We start from the raw sequence: 16,481 nt of genomic DNA, 5'->3' as shown, positions 1-16,481 counted from the left end.
TGATGCACCACGTAAGGGATTTGTTTGCACTAAGCCTTACAGTATTCCTGATGTAACTGATGCACCACGTAAGGGATTTGTGTGCACTGGGCCTTACAGTAATCCTAATGTAACTGATGCACCACATAAGGGATTTGTGTGCACTGGGCCTTACAGTAACCCTGATGTAACTGATGCACCACGTAAGGGATTTGTGTGCACTGGGCCTTACAGTAATCCTGATGTAACTGATGCACCACGTAAGGGATTTGTGTGCACTGTGCCTTACAGTAATCCTGATGTAACTGATGCACCACGTAAGGAATTTGTGTGCATTGGGCCTTACAGTATTCCTGATGTAACTGATGCACCACGTAAGGGATTTGTGTGCACTGTGCCTTAAAGTAATCCTGATTTAACTGATGCACCACGTAAGGGATTTGTGTGCACTGGGCCTTACAGTAATCTTGATGTAACTGATGCACCACGTAAGGGATTTGTGTGCATTGGGCCTTACAGTATTCCTGATGTAACTGATGCACCACGTAAGGGATTTGTGTGCACTGTGCCTTAAAGTAATCATGATGTAACTGATGCACCACGTAAGGGATTTGTGTGCACTGGGCCTTACAGTAATCCTGATAAAACTGATGCACCACGTAAGGGATTTGTGTGCACTGGGCCTTACAGTAATCCTGATGTAACTGATGCACCACGTAAGGGATTTGTGTGCACTGGGCCTTACAGTAATCCTGATGTAACTGATGCACCACGTAAGGGATTTGTGTGCACTGAGCCTTACAGTAATCCTGATGTAACTGATGCACCACGTAAGGGATTTGTGTGCACTGAGCCTTACAATAATCCTGATGTGACTGATGCACCACGTAAGGGATTTGTGTGCACTGAGCCTTACAGTAATCCTGATGTAACTGATGCACCACGTAAGGGATTTGTGTGCACTGGGCCTTACAGTAATCCTGATGTGACTGATGCACCACGTAAGGGATTTGTGTGCACTGAGCCTTACAGTAATCCTGATGTAACTGATGCACCACGTAAGGGATTTGTGTGCACTGGGCCTTACAGTAATCCTGATGTAACTGATGCACCACGTAAGGGATTTGTGTGCACTGTGCCTTTAAAGTAATCCTGATGTAAACTGATGCACCCCGTAAGGGATTTGTGTGCACTGGGCCTTACAGTAATCCTGATGTAACTGATGCACCACGTAAGGGATTTGTGTGCACTGAGCCTTACAGTAATCCTGATGTAACTGATGCACCACATAAGGGATTTGTGTGCACTAAGCCTTACAGTAATCCTAATGTAACTGATGCACCACGTAAGGGATTTGTGTGCACTGAGCCTTACAGTAATCCTGATGTAACTGATGCACCACGTAAGGGATTTGTGTGCACTGGGCCTTACAGTAATCCTGATGCACCACGTAAGGGATTTGTGTGCACTGAGCCTTACAGTAATCCTGATGTAACTGATGCACCACGTAAGGGATTTGTGTGCACTGAGCCTTACAGTAATCCTGATGTAACTGATGCACCACATAAGGGATTTGTGTGCACTAAGCCTTACAGTAATCCTAATGTAACTGATGCACCACGTAAGGGATTTGTGTGCACTGAGCCTTACAGTAATCCTGATGTAACTGATGCACCACGTAAGGGATTTGTGTGCACTGGGCCTTACAGTAATCCTGATGCACCACGTAAGGGATTTGTGTGCACTGAGCCTTACAGTAATCCTGATGTAACTGATGCACCACGTAAGGGATTTGTGTGCACTGAGCCTTACAGTAATCCTGATGTAACTGATGCACCACATAAGGGATTTGTGTGCACTGGGCCTTACAGTAATCCTGATGTAACTGATGCACCACGTAAGGGATTTGTGTGCACTGAGCCTTACAGTAATCCTGATGTAACTGATGCACCACGTAAGGGATTTGTGTGCACTGGGCCTTACAGTAATCCTGATGTAACTGATGCACCACGTAAGGGATATGTGTGCACTGGGCCTTACAGTAATCCTGATGTAACTTATGCACCACGTAAGGGATTTGTGTGCACTGGGCCTTACAGTAATCCTGATGTAACTGATGCACCACGTAAGGGATATGTGTGCACTGGGCCTTACAGTAATCCTGATGTAACTTATGCACCACGTAAGGGATTTGTGTGCACTAAGCCTTACAGTAATCCTAATGTAACTGATGTACCACGTAAGGGATATGTTTGCACTGGGCCTTACAGTAATCCTGATGTAACTGATGCACCACGTAAGGGATTTGTGTGCACTGAGCCTTACAGTAATCCTGATATAACTGATGCACCACGTAAGGGATTTGTGTGCACTGGGCCTTACAGTAATCCTGATGTAACTGATGCACCACGTAAGGGATTTGTGTGCACTGGGCCTTACAGTAATCCTGATGTAACTGATGCACCACGTAAGGAATATGTGTGCACTGAGCCTTACAGTAATCCTGATGTAACTGATGCACCACATAAGGGATTTGTGTGCACTGGGCCTTACAGTAATCCTGATGTAACTGATGCACCACATAAGGGATTTGTGTGCACTGGGCCTTACAGTAATCCTGATGTAACTGATGCACCACATAAGGGATTTGTGTGCACTGAGCCTTACAGTAATCCTGATGTAACTGATGCACCACATAAGGGATTTGTGTGCACTGGGCCTTACAGTAATCCTGATGTAACTGATGCACCACGTAAGGGATTTGTGTGCACTGGGCCTTACAGTAATCCTGATGTAACTGATGCACCACGTAAGGGATTTGTGTGCACTGGGCCTTACAGTAATCCTGATGTAACTGATGCACCACTTAAGGGATTTGTGTGCATTGGGCCTTACAGTAATCCTGATGTAACTGATGGAACACGTAAGGAATTTGTGTGCACTGAGCCTTACAGTATTCCTGATGTAACTGATGCACCACGTAAGGGATTTGTTTGCACTAAGCCTTACAGTAATCCTAATGTAACTGATACACTACGTAAGGGATTTGTGTGCACTGGGCCTTACAGTAATCCTGATGTAACTGATGCACCACATAAGGGATTTGTGTGCACTGGGCCTTACAGTAATCCTGATGTAACTGATGCACCACGTAAGGGATTTGTGTGCACTGGGCCTTACAGTAATCCTGATGTAACTGATGCAACACGTAAGGAATTTGTGTGCACTGGGCCTTACAGTAATCCTGATGTAACTGATGCACCACGTAAGGGATTTGTGTGCACTGTGCCTTTAAAGTAATCCTGATGTAACTGATGCACCACGTAAGGGATTTGTGTGCACTGAGCCTTACAGTAATCTTGATGTAACTGATGCACCACGTAAGGGATTTGTGTGCACTGGGCCTTACAATAATACTAATGTGACTGATGCACCACGTAAGAGATTTGTGTGCACTGGGCCTTACAGTAACCCTGATGTAACTGATGCACCACGTAAGGGATTTGTGTGCACTGTGCCTTACAACAATCCTGATGTAACTGATGCACCACGTAAGGGATTTGTGTGCACTGAGCCTTACAGTAATCCTGATGTAACTGATGCACCACATAAGGGATTTGTGTGCACTGGGCCTTACAGTAATCCTGATGTAACTGATACACCACGTAAGGGATTTGTGTGCACTGGGCCTTACAGTAATCCTGATGTAACTGATGCACCACATAAGGGATTTGTGTGAACTGGGCCTTACAGTAATCCTGATGTAACTGATGCACCACGTAAGAGATTTGTGTGCACTGGGCCTTACAGTAATCCTGATGTAACTGATGCACCACGTAAGGGATTTGTGTGCACTGGGCCTTACAGTAATCCTGATGTAACTGATGCACCACGTAAGGGATATGTGTGAACTGGGCCTTACAGTAATCCTGATGTAACTGATGCACCACATAAGGGATTTGTGTGCACTGCGCCTTACAGTAATCCTGATGTAACTGATGCACCACGTAAGGGATTTGTGTGCACTGTGCCTTATAGTAATCCTGATGTAACTGATGCACCACGTAAGGGATATATGTGCACTGCGCCTTACAGTAATCCTGATGTAACTGATGCACCACGTAAGGGATATATGTGCACTGCGCCTTACAGTAATCCTGATGTAACTGATGCACCACGTAAGGGATTTGTGTGCACTGGGCCTTACAGTAATCCTAATGTAACTGATGCACCACATAAGGGATTTGTGTGCACTGGGCCTTACAGTAATCCTAATGTAACTGATGCACCACGTAAGGGATTTGTGTGCACTGGGCCTTACAGTAATCCTGATGTAACTGATGCACCACGTAAGGGATTTGTGTGCACTGGGCCTTACAGTAATCCTGATGTAACTGATGCACCATGTAAGGGATTTGTGTGCACTGGGACTTACAGTAACCCTGATGTAACTGATGCACCACGTAAGGGATTTGTGTGCACTGGGCCTTACAGTAATCCTGATGTAACTGATGCACCACGTAAGGGATATGTGTGCACTGCGCCTTACAGTAATCCTGATGTAACTGATGCACCACGTAAGGGATATGTGTGCACTGGGCCTTACAGTAATCCTGATGTAACTGATGCACCACATAAGGGATTTGTGTGCACTGGGCCTTACAGTAATCCTAATGTAACTGATGCACCACGTAAGGGATTTGTTTGCACTAAGCCTTACAGTATTCCTGATGTAACTGATGCACCACGTAAGGGATTTGTGTGCACTGGGCCTTACAGTAATCCTAATGTAACTGATGCACCACATAAGGGATTTGTGTGCACTGGGCCTTACAGTAACCCTGATGTAACTGATGCACCACGTAAGGGATTTGTGTGCACTGGGCCTTACAGTAATCCTGATGTAACTGATGCACCACGTAAGGGATTTGTGTGCACTGCGCCTTACAGTAATCCTGATGTAACTGATGCACCACGTAAGGGATTTGTGCACTGCGCCTTACAGTAATCCTGATGTAACTGATGCACCACGTAAGGGATTTGTGTGCACTGGGCCTTACAGTAATCCTGATGTAACTGATGCACCACGTAAGGGATTTGTGTGCACTGGGCCTTACAGTAATCCTGATGTAACTGATGCACCACGTAAGGGATTTGTGTGCATTGGGCCTTACAGTATTCCTGATGTAACTGATGCACCACGTAAGGGATTTGTGTGCACTGTGCCTTAAAGTAATCCTGATGTAACTGATGCACCACGTAAGGGATTTGTGTGCACTGGGCCTTACAGTAACCCTGATGTAACTGATGCACCACGTAAGGGATTTGTGTGCACTGGGCCTTACAGTAATCCTGATGTAACTGATGCACCACGTAAGGGATTTGTGTGCATTGGGCCTTACAGTATTCCTGATGTAACTGATGCACCACGTAAGGGATTTGTGTGCACTGTGCCTTAAAGTAATCCTGATGTAACTGATGCACCACGTAAGGGATTTGTGTGCACTGGGCCTTACAGTAATCCTGATGTAACTGATGCACCACGTAAGGGATTTGTGTGCACTGGGCCTTACAGTAATCCTGATGTAACTGATGCACCACGTAAGGGATTTGTGTGCACTGGGCCTTACAGTAATCCTGATGTAACTGATGCACCACGTAAGGGATTTGTGTGCACTGAGCCTTACAGTAATCCTGATGTAACTGATGCACCACGTAAGGGATTTGTGTGCACTGAGCCTTATAATAATACTAATGTGACTGATGCACCACGTAAGGGATTTGTGTGCACTGTGCCTTACAGTAATCCTAATGTAACTGATGCACCACGTAAGGGATTTGTGTGCACTGAGCCTTACAGTAATCCTGATGTAACTGATGCACCACGTAAGGGATTTGTGTGCACTGGGCCTTACAGTAATCCTGATGTAACTGATGCACCACGTAAGGGATTTGTGTGCACTGAGCCTTACAGTAATCCTGATGTAACTGATGCACCATGTAAGGGATTTGTGTGCACTGGGACTTACAGTATTCCTGATGTAACTGATGCACCACGTAAGGGATTTGTGTGCACTGGGCCTTACAGTAATCCTGATGTAACTGATGCACCACGTAAGGGATTTGTGTGCACTGTGCCTTTAAAGTAATCCTGATGTAACTGATGCACCACGTAAGGGATTTGTGTGCACTGGGCCTTACAATAATACTAATGTGACTGATGCACCACGTAAGGGATTTGTGTGCACTGAGCCTTACAGTAATCCTGATGTAACTGATGCACCACGTAAGGGATTTGTGTGCACTGGGCCTTACAGTAATCCTGATGTAACTGATGCACCACGTAAGGGATTTGTGTGCACTGTGCCTTTAAAGTAATCCTGATGTAACTGATGCACCACGTAAGGGATTTGTGTGCACTGAGCCTTACAGTAATCCTGATGTAACTGATGCACCACGTAAGGGATTTGTGTGCACTGGGCCTTACAGTAATCCTGATGTAACTGATGCACCACGTAAGGGATTTGTGTGCACTGAGCCTTACAGTAATCCTGATGTAACTGATGCACCACGTAAGGGATTTGTGTGCACTGGGCCTTACAGTAATCCTGATGTAACTGATGCACCACGTAAGGGATTTGTGTGCACTGGGCCTTACAGTAATCCTGATGTAACTGATGCACCACGTAAGGGATTTGTGTGCACTGAGCCTTACAGTAATCCTGATGTAACTGATGCACCACGTAAGGGATTTGTGTGCACTGGGCCTTACAGTAATCCTGATGTAACTGATGCACCACGTAAGGGATTTGTGTGCACTGAGCCTTACAGTAATCCTGATGTAACTGATGCACCACATAAGGGATTTGTGTGCACTGGGCCTTACAGTAATCCTGATGTAACTGATGCACCACGTAAGGGATTTGTGTGCACTGGGCCTTACAATAATACTAATGTAACTGATGCACCACGTAAGGGATTTGTGTGCACTGGGCCTTACAGTAACCCTGATGTAACTGATGCACCACGTAAGGGATTTGTGTGCACTGGTCCTTACAGTAATCCTGATGTAACTGATGCACCACGTAAGGGATTTGTGTGCACTGGGCCTTACAGTAATCCTGATGTAACTGATGCACCACGTAAGGGATTTCTGTGCACTGCGCCTTACAGTAATCCTGATGTAACTGATGCACCATGTAAGGGATTTGTGTGCACTGGGCCTTACAGTAATCCTAATGTAACTGATGCACCACGTAAGGGATATGTGTGCACTGCGCCTTACAGTAATCCTGATGTAACTGATGCACCACGTAAGGGATATGTGTGCACTGCGCCTTACAGTAATCCTAATGTAACTGATGCACCACGTAAGGGATTTGTGTGCACTGGGCCTTACAGTAACCCTGATGTAACTGATGCACCACGTAAGGGATTTGTGTGCACTGGGCCTTACAATAATACTAATGTAACTGATGCACCACGTAAGGGATTTGTGTGCACTGGGCCTTACAGTAACCCTGATGTAACTGATGCACCACATAAGGGATTTGTGTGCACTGGGCCTTACAGTAATCCTGATGTAACTGATGCACCACGTAAGGGATTTCTGTGCACTGCGCCTTACAGTAATCCTGATGTAACTGATGCACCATGTAAGGGATTTGTGTGCACTGGGCCTTACAGTAATCCTAATGTAACTGATGCACCACGTAAGGGATTTGTGTGCACTGAGCCTTACAGTAATCCTGATGTAACTGATGCACCACGTAAGGGATTTGTGTGCACTGGGCCTTACAGTAATCCTGATGTAACTGATGCACCATGTAAGGGATTTGTGTGCACTGGGCCTTACAGTAATCCTAATGTAACTGATGCACCACGTAAGGGATTTGTGTGCACTGGGCCTTACAGTAATCCTGATGTAACTGATGCACCACGTAAGGGATATGTGTGCACTGCGCCTTACAGTAATCCTGATGTAACTGATGCACCACGTAAGGAATTTGTGTGAACTGGGCCTTAAAGTAATCCTGATGTAACTGATGCACCACGTTTATATATATATTTACATAAATGTTTTGTAGATGATCCATTTATATCGCCCATCTGGGGTTGTTTTTAGAACAATGTGTAGTTTTGCTAATTTTTAAATAACATATTGCTGACGCCTAACCAAGCCCCAAAGGTTTAGACGTATACTGATGTATACAGCCTTCACATTGCTTTTGTTTGTATAATGGGCCTTTTCATATGCACGGGATGGGGGGGGGGAAGTTTGCTATCAGCCTCTTTCACTGGGTGTTAGATTCAATGTTTTCTTACAGCGCTGAAAGTGTGGACCTATAGCTCCTGTCTATAGTGGGTCCCCAGGTGCCCACTTTTAGAAAAAATGTGTCAAAACATGGTTTAGAAAGGAGCGCCAAATCTTGGCGAGGTCTGGTGCGGTATAGGTGTGAAAATATGGTATTCTGTCTGAGAAATTGTATAGCGCTATAGCTCAGCTACAATTATGGTAGTTGTGCTGTATAGATGTGTAGGTTTTGATATCTAGATATAAGATCTAAGAGTGGCACAGTTGATACATAAAAGCATTTAATACATATTAAACATATAAAACAAGGGTGTCGTTTAAAATATATTTTAACAGAACGGCAAGAAATAATGTGTAAAAACACATAAACACATAAATATCTATAAAAACACGCGTGTTTTGCTTTTTAGCTGTATGTATAATGTCTCATAAAATTCGTCTCATATATAGTTGTGTTGGCATAAATCTGAAAATAATAACAACAATAAAAAATAATAAAAAACGGGGGGCGTGTCCGAACACCGACTAGAATGGCTGCTTTTCTGCTACGGCTGTAAATCCAAGCAGATAAATCTGCTGTTTATCGCTCATTAGCATTAAAATTCAAGGCTTCTCTGAATACTACTGTGTTGTCTATCTTTAAAGGAGCAGAATTATATATTTTTTATACGTGTTTCCAGCCTGGCAGACCAGCACTTGTGAGGTACGCAGCGGAGGCCTAATATCGGCCTGGATCCTCATTCGCCCTCCCCAGTTTCCTGATTAGTCAGGTCCAGCAGCTGAAAGAGCTGAGCAGCTATAAGAGCTGAATTTAAATTGTAAGACATTGCAAATACTGTGAACTTTATTATAGTTATGGAGTCAAATCGCGTAACCCTACTGAGGATGGTAGACCGTTTATTCCAGGAACATTTATTGCGCTTTACTGAGACCCTACATCTCACATGGGGGAGTGTTTGTAAAGAAGTGGCACCGAGGTTGCAGCATACCTCGGAAGACAAATCAGCCCTGCAACAAGACACCTACTTTATAGAGCCTGCGGTGACAACATGCCAAGTAGCTTATGCAGCGACATCCTCCCGGGGCAATGGGAGCAGCATAGCAATGCATGGTTCTGCTGAAAGTTTCGTACAGAGGGTGCATGAAGAGGCTGCAAAGAAAAGACATGGAGGTATGCCTTGCAGCCCGGATACTAATGAGACCCGCTCCATGACCCCAAACCTGTCCCAAACTCAAACAAGAGAGAAAGATCACCCGGCTGAAATGCCACATGGTCAGGACCCTGCCTTACAGCTGACAAGAGCCGTCCGGAGTGAGATGTGGCATTGCACCCGAATTGGAACTCAGAGTCTTAGCCTGAAGCAGCGGGCACTTGAATCAGACAAGCCCTTTGTTTCTGTATATGAAGCACAGTGCAGGATCACTTCCACACTCGAGATTCACCTGAGCGGTCTCAAACAGTCACTGTGCCCCAGATCAGGAGTGGGGTAATTTCATATCCTGTTAACTAAGAGTCAATTCACCACTCTGTGGGACTGACACACTGACTCTCACACCTAGGGACATGTTATTTGTTAGATGTGCCTCCTATTCACCTATCGTTTCTATTCTGTCTATAAGTACTTAATGATGTTCACATAAATCTGTCTGTAACTTAGCCTAAGCTAACAAGGTGTGTTTGATATGTTGTATTCCACTTTTTATAACAGTTATTCATGCGAGGCACATAGAGACATAGCTCATCTGGAGGAATTGATATTATGCACTGAGTTCCGTCATAATGGCGCCATTTGTCCCAACTCATGGAGTCCTTGTTTAATGTTTTTTTTTTTCCTATATATTTGTGTTAACCTCAATTTCACTTTTAGGTATGCTGATAGGTTGGGTCCATCTAATCCCTCTGCCCTTATAAGCGTTAACAGTCAGGTGGTATAGCTCCTCTGTCATTAATATATCATCCCAAATATGTATATTCATAGCTCCATACTCCTTAAGATGTTATAATGCTGGCTTCAAAAAGACCAATGTTGGACCTCCTTTTATTGTCTGCAACATTGATGTCTATAGTTCCCCAAACCAAGTATATATGCGGCAGGGGTCCAAGAGAGGCCCTACAGGTTTCATAATTATGGAGTGACCCCTATAGTCCCTCTTTCTACTCTTCTGTTATGTTTAGAGCCCAAGAGAGGCGATTGTTTATCTTTCATATACCTTGATACTTACATCTGGGGGTCACTCCTCTTATTTTATCAGTTCAAGTTATATACATAGAAAAGAGGTTAATATAGCTAATGTGGGCATAATTGTAATTATATTTCCTTGTTATGTGATATATGTAATTTAACATATACTGTAAGATCTATTTGATGGCCTGCATAACCTGTTGTTACCTTTAGTACTCTGATAAGAAAGGTTTGGCTTCTTGTTAAGTTTAATTTTTTGTTTTGCATTTTATATCTGGAATTCTGTAATTGAAAACTTGAGGTTAACTTATATTTATATAATTGGGCGATCAATTGTTTGCATAATGTGATACCTAATATGTATATTGTATGGTGATTATCCTTTGCCTTTGAAACCAAGTTTTTATTTGCCTGTACCATGTTTTTTCTTTCTCCTTAACAACCTCAATAAAAATATTTAAAAAAAAATAAAAAAAAAAAAAAAAATAATAAAAAACAATGAAAAGTAAATAATGTCCAATAATCCCTTCTCAAAGTTAAGAGATATATAAAAAAAGGTTAAGTAGTGTCCAAAAATCCCTTCTCAAAGTTAAGAGATATAAATAGATTTTCACATGTGTATCCAAAAAATAAACTGTCCAAATTTAAGTGTTGTCCAAAAACGTGGTATAAATGAATAGTGCAAATCCAGCAGATTCAAAAGTTCTATTAAAAAAGCTTTGCAAAAAACATTTCAAAGAGACATTTAAAAAACATCAAAATGAAGGTAGAAAAAAAGGTCTATCAAAATATGGTGACAAAGAATAATCCGTGAAGTCAATCCAAAATAGTGATAAAAATAAGTCCAAAAAAGATGTAAAATATCCAAAAGATAAAAAACAAAAAATAAATGATTAGTATGTGCACAAACTAGTGAGAGTGATCCCAAAAAGGGGGCTTATGTGGAGGGGTTATGTTTCCATGTAGAAAAATTATTTGCTGTATAAAAATAAAAAATAAAAAATAAAAATAAGCAAAAATACAAAAATATAAATAAAAATAATCCTAGGGAATCTTCAAACCCTGAAAATAAAAGATAATAACAATAGTGTAATACTGTATTATAATTCAACAATCAAGGAATAAATAGCTCACCATAGCTCTGTCAACGCGTTTCGGCCCTCAAGAGAGGCCTTTATCAAGACTATAGTATGGTGTGGGTGAGCTGAAGACTTTATACCTTTCTCTAACCAATCAAATTGCATTGAAATTGCGCCAAATTTTTGCGCCAAAATTTCGCGCCAAAATTTCGCGCCAAAATTTCGCGCCAAAAATGTGGTACCGGAAGTGTTGAGCCGGAAGTGTTGAGCCGGAAGTGCTCATCTGTATAAAAAAAAAAAAAAAAAAAAAAAGTTCACATTTGTCTCTGTATCATTTAGATAAGGCTTTTATTTAGAGTTTGTCTATGTCTATGTTTATTAAACATTGTCTATGTTGTTCCTAATGTGTTTATTCGTGTTATGTGCCTTAGTAGTTAGCTGTGGGGTCAAATGTTATGGTTTGCCGGTGTTTTTTTTAACCGGAAATGGCCGCTGAGATGTAAACATCCGGTTAAGCTATATCGGATGTTATGGGTGAGGCGGAAGTGGTATTTACTCTGTACCAATCAGATCCGGAGGGGCAGAAAGCAGTTATCCCACATGTAGAGCCAGTTTTACAACTTGGCATGAAATATATGACAAAATACCGGTACGTTTCTGAACCGGAAGTAGCCGGAAAAAGTAAGATACTTTAACATCCGGTAAGATTGAGCCGGATGTTGCACCTTACCGGTCATGGTTAAACCGGAAGTGGTGTGTATCCTAGCCTATTCAAATTCAAAGGGACAAAAAGTGTTAACCTTGGTATTTGTCTAGTGAACAAAATCAATGTAGGGATCACGGTACAGAGAGTGTATATTGTAAAATACACAGTTTATATATATTGGAAAATATATATATATATCGAAAAATACATAATCTAATAAATAGAGATCTAAAAACCTTAAAGGAACTTTTGGAAACTTTCTAAAAAACTTTTTAGGATAAAAATATAAAAGATATGTAGTATAAAGAAAAACTTTTTTACAATGCATCTATGATTGGTTAGAAAATCTATAGAAGGAGTACATTTGTATCAACCTGTATTTTCTTTTTGTCATGTGCAATATTGGGTATTGGAAGTCTTATTTTCTATCTAAATGTGCCTGGTATAAAAATTAGTTAACCATGTGCGCACTATGATAGGAGTTTTTTGAAATCTGATGTGGATATGAAGGAAACTTGTCTCATACAAGTATATGAATGTATTTATGTAGATTGTGAGATCAATGGGTACTTTTATCGATCTAATTGATTAGTTGTCTTTTGGGGAATTGTGAATTTAAATTTGTTATGAGGTGTAATCATGTTGTTGGTATTGGGATTATGTTACCTCTATACACATTTTAAATTGTGTTTATATTCTTATGAAGAGTCAGGCTTCGGTTACTTTCTAACTTATTCTGTTAGATATTTCCCAGATGGAGAGGTTGCTAAGTCAAGTGTCTCTTATGCTGTTGACATATTATGGGATCATATCTTGTTAATATTATTGGCATCTCATATGCTGTTGACATATTAGGGGATCATATCTTGTTAATGTTATTGGCATCTATATAGTCTCTCTGTATGTGTAATAAGGTTTGTTGGAACTCATCTTATGGCTATTTGAGTAGAGCAATAAAAATAAAGATGATTAGATAGGCTTTAGAGATCCTAATATAGATCTTTGTGTGGATCTATGCAGGACATCTTCATTAGATATATTTTGTTCTTGTCGTGTCATATATTGACCTCGTTATGTTTTCTTTATTGTTTTCCTTCTGTATGAGGGCAGCAGTGTTTTCCGAATAGATATTCAGAAGTCAAATTTATGTGTGTTTCAAGCTTAAAAGATGTGAGAGGTCTTCCTTGTTGTTCAGACCCTTCGGGTAGAGACAATCCAGCTCAAATATCCATCTGGATTCCGCGATTAGGAGCTTCTTTTCATAGTTGCCTCCCCTCCAATTAGGCTTTACTATCTGGATACCATAGAAGTTTAGATCCTTGATGTTTCCTTTGTGTTTAATAGAAAAGTGTCTATACAGTGCGGTGTCTGTGCTGCCATGTTCAATCTGTAGCACATGTTCCCGTATTCTGTCTTTTAGGCATCTCGAGGTTTGTCCGACGTATTGTAGTCCACATTTGCATTGTATTATGTAAATTACCCCCTTGCTGCTGCATCTGATCAGATCCTTTATTTCATGTTTGATACTGGAGTTGTGCGGTGAAAAGTTTTTGATTTTCAAGCCTCTCTTACACGCCTTGCAGCTCGGGCATGGGAAAAAACCTTTTATGGGTTTCCCGGATATATCTCTCGTCTGAGGTGTTGTTGGGCGTGGAATGCTAGGAGATAGAATGTTCTTAAGGTTATCTGATTTTCTATAGATAAATTTCGGTCTGTTGATGAGTGTTTCGCCAATTGTGTCGTCATCCTTCAGTAGATGCCAGTGCTTTTCTATTATTTTCTCGATGGTTCTCCTGTTTTCGCTGTACTGCGTGATAAAGGCAACCTCTATGGAGTCGGTGTTCATGTCTCTCCTAATTCTCTTGTCTTTATACTTGAGAAGTTCCTTGCGATCCTTTTGCCTGACTTCTTCTATATCTTTGTGGAGTTTTTCCTCTTCATATCCTCTCTCAAGAAAGCGTTTTTTCAGTTCTTCCGCCTGGGTTTCCCATAAAATGGGGTCCGAACAGTTCTTTTTCAATCTTAGTAACTGTCCCTTTGGTATATTCTCCTTCCATTTGAAATGATGGCAGCTGTCCCTGTGGACATAGTTGTTACAATCCACAGGTTTAAAAAATGTTGAAGTCTGAAGTTTCCCATTTTTGATGGTAATTTTTAGATCGAGGAATGTGATTTCCTTGTCACTGATCTCGTAGGTAAATTTCAGGTTGTTGGTGTTGTTATTCATAACCCTTATAGTGTGTTCTAAATCTTCTTTGGAGCCTTTCCATATCAGGAGGATGTCATCTATGTACCTGTAGTAGGAGACTAGGTCCGCGCCGGCTGGGCACGACTCCCAAAATATGTGTTCCCATTGGCCCATGTAAAGGTTCGCATAGCTCGGCGCGAACCTAGTCCCCATGGCGGTGCCGCACAGCTGTCTATAAAATTTCCCATCGTGGTGGAAATAGTTGTGCGTTAGAATATAGTTAATCCCTTCCAGAATGAATGTCTTCTGTAGTGCCGGCACTGTGTGGTCCTTCTTGAGAAAGTACTCTACAGCTTCTCGACCTCCTTTGTGTGGTATGCAGGTATATAGGGAGGTGACGTCACAGGTGGCGAGTACGTGAGAGATTCCACACAGATTCTGAACAGTCTGGAGAATACAGAATGGAAAGAGAACTACCTACTCGCCACCTGTGACGTCACCTCCCTATATACCTGCATACCACACAAAGGAGGTCGAGAAGCTGTAGAGTACTTTCTCAAGAAGGACCACACAGTGCCGGCACTACAGAAGACATTCATTCTGGAAGGGATTAACTATATTCTAACGCACAACTATTTCCACCACGATGGGAAATTTTATAGACAGCTGTGCGGCACCGCCATGGGGACTAGGTTCGCGCCGAGCTATGCGAACCTTTACATGGGCCAATGGGAACACATATTTTGGGAGTCGTGCCCAGCCGGCGCGGACCTAGTCTCCTACTACAGGTACATAGATGACATCCTCCTGATATGGAAAGGCTCCAAAGAAGATTTAGAACACACTATAAGGGTTATGAATAACAACACCAACAACCTGAAATTTACCTACGAGATCAGTGACAAGGAAATCACATTCCTCGATCTAAAAATTACCATCAAAAATGGGAAACTTCAGACTTCAACATTTTTTAAACCTGTGGATTGTAACAACTATGTCCACAGGGACAGCTGCCATCATTTCAAATGGAAGGAGAATATACCAAAGGGACAGTTACTAAGATTGAAAAAGAACTGTTCGGACCCCATTTTATGGGAAACCCAGGCGGAAGAACTGAAAAAACGCTTTCTTGAGAGAGGATATGAAGAGGAAAAACTCCACAAAGATATAGAAGAAGTCAGGCAAAAGGATCGCAAGGAACTTCTCAAGTATAAAGACAAGAGAATTAGGAGAGACATGAACACCGACTCCATAGAGGTTGCCTTTATCACGCAGTACAGCGAAAACAGGAGAACCATCGAGAAAATAATAGAAAAGCACTGGCATCTACTGAAGGATGACGACACAATTGGCGAAACACTCATCAACAGACCGAAATTTATCTATAGAAAATCAGATAACCTTAAGAACATTCTATCTCCTAGCATTCCACGCCCAACAACACCTCAGACGAGAGATATATCCGGGAAACCCATAAAAGGTTTTTTCCCATGCCCGAGCTGCAAGGCGTGTAAGAGAGGCTTGAAAATCAAAAACTTTTCACCGCACAACTCCAGTATCAAACATGAAATAAAGGATCTGATCAGATGCAGCAGCAAGGGGGTAATTTACATAATACAATGCAAATGTGGACTACAATACGTCGGACAAACCTCGAGATGCCTAAAAGACAGAATACGGGAACATGTGCTACAGATTGAACATGGCAGCACAGACACCGCACTGTATAGACACTTTTCTATTAAACACAAAGGAAACATCAAGGATCTAAACTTCTATGGTATCCAGATAGTAAAGCCTAATTGGAGGGGAGGCAACTATGAAAAGAAGCTCCTAATCGCGGAATCCAGATGGATATTTGAGCTGGATTGTCTCTACCCGAAGGGTCTGAACAACAAGGAAGACCTCTCACATCTTTTAAGCTTGAAACACACATAAATTTGACTTCTGAATATCTATTCGGAAAACACTGCTGCCCTCATACAGAAGGAAAACAATAAAGAAAACATAACGAGGTCAATATATGACACGA

Source organism: Bombina bombina, chromosome 10 (assembly GCF_027579735.1).
Source record: "Bombina bombina isolate aBomBom1 chromosome 10, aBomBom1.pri, whole genome shotgun sequence".
In the NCBI taxonomy this organism is placed as follows: domain Eukaryota; kingdom Metazoa; phylum Chordata; class Amphibia; order Anura; family Bombinatoridae; genus Bombina; species Bombina bombina.
Note: the sequence above shows the minus strand (reverse complement) of the source record.